The 7,731-nt window shown below is 34.5% G+C and overlaps 1 pseudogene; it reads left to right on the top strand.

Annotated features, from left to right (window-relative positions):
• The first annotated feature begins 492 nt into the window (after positions 1-492).
• On the top strand, positions 493-611 carry LOC112475034 (annotated as a pseudogene).
• The last annotated feature ends 7,120 nt before the right edge of the window (positions 612-7,731 follow it).

Genomic DNA, 7,731 nt, shown 5'->3' with positions numbered 1-7,731 from the left:
GCATAATATTTCTTTGTCCTTGTCTCTTTACCTATAATCCTTTTCAGTAGTACGTGAATTCCATGTTTCATTTATCTTTCTGTGGCCTGTCACAGTATCATGAACATAGGAAGTATTCAATAAGTGTTCAAAAGAAAAAAAAAAGAAATACTCCCAGTCATCCAACATAAAGAATATTTATCATAAAAAGCCACTCGTAACTCTAACAGTTGATCTTTGAAAATGTTCCGAACCTCAAGTCATTCTCACTATTAAAGAATGACATATTGAAAAGGCATGACTAGTGCTTCAATCTAGCTTTGCCATTAGGTACTACATTACTGAATAGGCATGCTAAGGACATGCTTGGTCACCAGCAACATGACTGTTCTTTTAGGAAATTATAACTTATTTCAGTAAAAAAGAAATCAGATTGGTTATGAGAAAAGTCAGAATATTGCGTGACTTTCTCACATATATAGTATGGTTTCATATTTAAAAAATACATATGTGGTCTATGGCCATGCCACCCTGAACAAGACTGATCCTGTCTGATCTCAGAAGCTAAGTAGAGTCAGGCCTAGTTAGTACTTGGATGGGAGACCACCTAGGAAGACCAGGCGCTGTAGGAGTAAAAAAATAAAAAATAAGGGATCGTAAACTGACAAGGTCCTTGCAATCTGTGAGGTCAACCAAGGGTCGCCTCGCCAAAAAAAAAAAAAATACATATGTGAAGGAACATAATAACTTTAATGTTTAGGGCTTCAAGAGGCCTAACAGCACTAATACCACTAATGTATGAGTTTGAACTAATAATTCACTTTTCTATGCCTCAGTTTGATCTTATTTAGTAAATTAGCATGATAAAACCTAATTCTCAGAGGTTTTGTGAAAAGTAAGTGAAATAAAGTATATGAACAAACATTGAGCAGTTGCTGGCATATATTAAAAACTTTGGAAGTGCTACCATTGATTAATACTGTGCGACTGACTTCTGCAATTACTTCTGAGAATTAAAATTTTAGTCATAAAACTGAGATAACTTTCATTTATTCTTTAGTACTAACTCTGATTCATATGTAATGATGATCAGATCGATAAATTTTTGAGGTTGTATTTCAACACACTGAAAATTATTGTTTAAATATGCATATACATATACGATAGTCAGTCATAATATTGTGTTGAGATTTTTTTAATCTGAGATGACTGTTTGCTTATTAAGTTTGTTTTCCTAAATGAAATAGTATGGGTAAAGAAGAGCAACATGTAGTTGAAAAATATAATTCCTCCTCCCCAAGAGAGTTCAGTTTATTCCCCTGCTTCATAGGGTTTCCTGCTTTAAATTTTATACATTTAAATGTATAACTATTTTTAAAAATAGTTAAGAATACTAGCTTTCAGAAATAATCAAGTTATATCTTGCTTTACCAATTTTTAATCTTTTAATATTTTTCTAAACATTTCTATTTAACTGATACTGTACCATAGATATAATTTAATATAAAGCCTTTATTTAGTGTAATGTAAGCATTATTTTTGTATCTTTAAATGCTCTTATTCTTTGCTAGCCTCATTTTAGTCGTCTTAGGCCATTTTAGTTTAACCATTTCACTGTTTAGGTAAGCTCCACCCAACCTTCTCCCACTTTACCACTTGCTCTACAAGACTAGGTTAACTTTTCCGATCATGTGCTTCAAAGCACTTATCCTAATTTTAATTATGTATTATGTAATTTTAATGTGATTATAATATAAATTTCAGTTGTTTATGTGATAATTAGTTTACTGTTTCTCTCACTAGATTGTAAGATTCAGAATATCTGGTACTATTCCTGTCTTCTTTGTCACTGAATCTGTGAAGCAAAGCATAAAATAGTAACTTGCTACTACTATGTTGTTTATAAATGACTGGAAATATTTTATCATTCTAGGCATGTTTTACCCAAAATTACATGGAGTTTAATGGGAATCCATTCTTCTATCTCAGGTTCATTTCGAAGACAAATAAGGGTGGTCCCACCTGCATCTGTTAACAGATGGAACTGAGAAAGTGACCAAAAGTATAGTATCTGCTACTCAGTTGGTTTTCCCAGCTCCATCCCAAGAATTGACATCTGAAACCTGAAATAAAAGTGATAGTGAAATGATTGAGCTGTTTCATTAGCATCCCTACGGGGCATTTGAAGTATATGAACCTCGTAGGATTGGTGCCGATAAAGTCAGCTGATGAGGGAGAGAAGGGCAGAGATCTTTAGGTCAAAGCCCTTCCAATAAGTACCAGGTTCTTGACATCGAGCTTTAACAGTAATTTCTGTGCTTGTAGTATTTAACCACATAAGCCTTATTTATGTATTTACTTTCTGTCTTGGTGAGGTATTAAATAGTAAGCAAATTAGTTTAAATCATATGTGAGACCCCACCCTACTATCATAAATATTTAATAGAAACAGGAGGGCCTTAAACTTCCATGAAATAAGTGGGAATTTAGAAAATGATATTTGCAACTCTTACTGTGACTTTATTTTTATTTCTCTCATATTGTGACTTATGAACTATAAGTTATGCAAAAAAAGTCAAAATATTTCTTCTTTGTAAGATCAGGTGAAATCAAGACTATTGTGCATTCAAAAATCCACTCAGTTACCATCTTTTCCATTTAGCTTCCCTTGATTCTTGCAGAGTTGTAAAGTTAAATACCATATTTATTGCTTGGTTCATAATAGATATTTACTTATTTATTCTTATTCATTTTTACATTATATTATATTTCAAAGTTATGAGCACTTGATAAAAATTTGCTGAATTATCTTAATAAAAAGTAGAAATAAAATGATCTTTAATGAATATGAGGGTGATATATAGCTCTAATTTTCATTAATTTTCTTTATAATATGTATATGTAATAAGATAACATCAATCTTGAATTTTGCTTGATGTTTTCGAAGAGATATATTTAAGTGTGCATAGAAATGATAATCCACATTAGCCACATTATCCACCCCAATAGAATCCCCAGTAAAACAAAAAATACAAGTGAGGAGAAATTTTCCACTCAAATGGCTAACCTTGTAATCAGGTCTTTGGTCTGCTTATGTAGACATGTTTGCCACATAGGCCGAAGGGCAGGGTGACCTCGAGATCAAGGCCGAAGGGCAGGGTGATCTCGAGATCAGCTGAAGGCTCACCTTCCCCTTTGCTTGTTTTGTCTAGATAGTAGATGTATATTGCCTTTGCTTGTTCTGTCTAGATAACAGATGTATTGAATCTTATGCTCTGTAACTGCTTGTAGCCCATAGCAACTCCCGTGCTCTGTAACCGCCTGAGGACAAATTAACCAACTGGCTCATGACAACTGTAACTGCATGGATAAGCCCTATAAAAGCAAAGTTACCCCTGAGCTCGGGCCCAGATCTTCAGAGCGCTAGCTCTTCTGGGACCACCGTCGTCATAAACCTGAGTTCTCCAACTCTCTGAGTGGTGCTTGGTTTCTCGCTGGTCTGATTTTTCTGCAACACAAGCAACTAAAAGGCAGTAAAAAAAATTTTAAGTGTGAAAAAGCCATGTTATAATATAATCCCACTGTACTGGATGATATCCAAAATAATCAGAGAGATGGTAAATATATCAAATCTTCCAAATGAGTTGCTTTCCTGTAGATACATGGCTTGTGGTGTTTTACATGTAGGTTGCATTGGGCATAAACAATCCTCGAAAGCATATTCGATACCAACTTGGAACCATCATTCACTTGAACTTAATAAAAGAGGTAACTTATTAAATTAACTGGCTTTCTTTTCAATCAAATCTGTCATTTAACTTTGACTATTAAGTATAAGGAGTTCTAGATTACCCGATAGTTGGACTTATTACAGAAACAAACTGATCTGTAAGAGAATGCAGATGGGAGAAATTGGGGCTGAGCTGCATTAGACATGAGAATATAGGAAAAGGAGGTTTCTTGTAGGAAAGAAATAGTCTACTCTATTCCAGGTAGTATGCTGGGTGTCTTCACCCATTTTTTTGTATGATCTTCAAACATATTTTTAATATCTCTATCAATCTTGGAAGTATCTATTATCTTTCCCTTTATAGATGCCTCTGGTTTTCTCATAGTTTGGGAAGAGTATAAATCTCTCAAAAGAGGCAAAGATTGGGGAAAAGATATTGATAGTCAATTAAATGGTAGAAAGAATTGGGAAAATGATTGACCTCATTAAATAAAACAACTATTTCATAATAACAGTAGTAATTTTCCAGAATAAAATTCCAGATGAGAATGAAAATGTCTTTTCTCCATCCTCATTCCCTTGCAGGGTGAATTTATTAACATTAGAGTAATTACTTTGTAAAAACCAAACTTTTCTCTTAAATTTAAAACCCATTTTATTATAAAGAAAAATGAAAATCTACCATATGGAACAACATATCACCTGCATTGGGAGAAATGTGTTTGCTTTTTTGCTTAAAGCACTGGCAAATCACCTGCAAGTCATTTCACAGCAGAGATAATTAAATCTATCCCCACCTTAATTCCCAACATAGTCATTCTCTGGATTTCTACCTCCCCCACAAATGGGTTATTACAACACCCATTACGCATCTACAAAATCTGCTGTATTTTGTTGTTTGTCACATGCTTACATTCACCACCAAGATTAAAGGGCAATTGAATTTTCATCTAGTTATGCTCACTACTTGTAAGATCTTGACCAAACGCTGAACTTCTCAGATTCAATAATGGAATGATTTTGATGTAAACGGAGTCAAGGGTCTCTTCCTGCTCAAAGATGTTATGCTTTGATCAACTCTCATTTTTTCTTTTCATCTCTTTTCTCTCTTCTCCCTTCTCCTGTTCTCTCTCCCCCACTTCTCTCCACTCCTCTCACTCCCCCTTCACCTCCCCCCTCCTCTTTTTTCCTTCCCTATTATACTTTCTAAGACCTGGACTAATTTTATGACTCTAGAACTTGACCTCTCTGAACTTTAGTTTCTCCAGATTAAACTTTATGATTTCTGACCATCGTATAATCATGAAGCTAGGCTAATCCTTTTGTTGAGCTGTAAATCAATATTAGAGGTATAGAAGTGAAGTGGTCAAGTATATGGGTTTAAGTGCAGAGAGACTTGGTTTCAAATTATGACTCCTCTTCTAGCTTTGGGACACATCAGCCCCCTTCCCATATTTCTATTTTTCTTCAACTTACCAAGTTTTTTGAATAGTTCTTCATTTCTCTTTCTTTCCCTCTTCTAAAATGTCATCTTTTCCTGTCATTCTCTCTTTTTTCTTCCAACTGAATTAGCCACCTTGGACATATTCAATAGAATTTTTAAAAACTCCAAACTCTCTTCTATATCAAAACTTTTATCCTTACTGTCCCCTAGACTTTGATGGTCCTGCCACCAGCTCTTGGAAAGGGAGAGTTCTTTTCATTCTTCTCATTTCGAGTTAAAATTTCTTTTCCGATCACTCCTTCTAGATACTGACACATGATATTCTACCCAAGTTTCCACTTTTTCCTCTATAACAGCAATCTGTTAATTTTATGGTATCTTTCTCAAATACAAATCGTAAATCTACATGTTTATTTCTTTGTCCATTTTTAAATATTTTTTATTAAATTTATTAGGGTGACATTGGTTAATAAAAGTACATAGGTATCGAGAGTACAATTCTATAATATACCATCTGTATATTGCATTATGTGTTCACCACCTAAAGTTAGATTTTTTCCCATCACCATATATTTGACCCCCTTTACCCTTATCTATCTCCCTCTCTTCCTTCCCTCTGGTAACCACTAAACTATTGTTCATGTTCATGAGTCTCTGTTTGTCATATTTGTTTGTTGCTTTCAGATTTATATCCCATATATGATTGAAATCATATGGTTCTCAACTTTTTCTGACTTATTTCTCTTAGCACTATAATCTCAGGATCCATTCATGTTGTCACAAACGGCAGTATTTCATCTTTTCTTATGGCTAAGTAATATTCCATTGTAAATATCGTATAAGCTTCATGAGGAAAGACAGGGCCTTGTCTACTTGTTTATAGCCGTTAACCAGCATTGAAAATTGCTTTTGGCACACAGTGGAGATTAAATATCTGTCAAATGAATGAATGGATGTGTGAGCTTCATCTCCCACATTTTACATTTGTAAAATGGGGGAAATAAGCTTTACCTCATAGTATTTGATTATCTGGAATTAGGACTTGGTGTCTCCAAAATGGTGCTTGTTATTTAACTGATAAGATCAATGTGATAAGGTCAGAATATTTAACTTTACAGGTATAGAAAAGTGGAAGAGGCACCTACCTTAAATGAGAATACTTTAGTTTCTTCTGTTACACCTGCCATATTATCATTCATACAATCCAGAGCTTCTTGGCTCAAACTGCTGAGCTGAATTCCAAAGGCAGCAGCTCACAGAATTCAAATGTGTTATTGGTGATCCTTTCTGAGGCTCATCTCTGTAAGCAGGAGGCAGCTATCTATACCCAGCACGTAAACCAGTTTTTCTGTAATGTTCCCTTTGGTAGTTAATTGTTCATGTCTTTCTTATAATACCACACTACTCCCTGTAACTTGACTTGTAATCTTGAGGAAAGGCTATCTCCTTCTGAGCCTAGGTTTTCTTATCTGTAAAGTTGGGATTGTAATAACATTCCTACTTTTTGCATAAGACTGATAAGAAATGAAAAGCTACTCTGTCATGTATTGTTTATATAATCCCAGGAAATATTTTAGCCATGCAAAGCCTGAATTTCCACATGTGTATGGTGGGATAACAATAATTAGTTCTTACATTTTGTGAAAACAAAGAGTCTGTGAAATAAAAAATTAGAAATTATTAAATATCATTTCAATCATCTGTATAGTATGGAGGTGTACCCAACACATGGTGGCCATTCTCTCTGTCCTAAAGACCAGTCTGGGAAAATAACAAATATATTCATTTCATAATTAAATAGAACTTGCAAACCAATGCAAGTGACATAGATGGGAACTTGCTGGAGTCATGTGAGTAGTCGTGTGAGTTGGAGCATAATGGGCAGTTTCACAAATGAATTTACACAGATTTAAATAAGGGAAAGGGGCACAAAAATAAGACTTCTACTTGAAAACTAATAGTAGATGTAGTTTTGCTCAGTGGGGCCATCAGCCATTTGGTCCTTTTTCTTTTACCTATTGTTTCTAATTCTTTGACACGGAATATGACCTTGATAGACTGAGTTATTTAACCAGAAGTTTCTCACTGCTGAATTAGCATAGAGTACCCTACTTTTTCTTTATCTATATCTCTTTTGAGAATTGGTTAATTAATGTTTGTATGTTAGCTAATTAGCATTACCAGATTTTTTTCCTCAAAGGCTTTTTATAAAATACAGAGTAATTTTTGAGGTAAAACACATCAGCCACACTAAGTAAGGAAGCAGGTACAGAGATCCCCAAATAATTTGAACTTGGACATGGGCAAATTTTTTCCCAGCAACTCATAGCATGAATACTGGAGTGTAGGTGTTAAGTTAATGAAAAACATCTTTGTCCTTCTGTAGGACAAACACAGCAAGTTCTTTCCCAGCAGAAAGTGTGTTCTCAATAACTGTTTACGCCTGAATGTTAGGAAAGAGGCCCTCTGATTGACAAACTCTAACAGAAACAGGAAGGGCTTCAATTACAAGTTGCTGAGAATAACACTTTGTGCACAGAGACGTGTACTTTCAGCATCATCACTTATTTCAAAGATA

Source organism: Pteropus alecto, unplaced genomic scaffold, assembly GCF_000325575.1.
Source record: "Pteropus alecto unplaced genomic scaffold, ASM32557v1 scaffold7, whole genome shotgun sequence".
NCBI lineage: Eukaryota > Metazoa > Chordata > Mammalia > Chiroptera > Pteropodidae > Pteropus > Pteropus alecto.
Note: the sequence above shows the minus strand (reverse complement) of the source record. Positions and strands in the feature narration are given on the sequence as shown.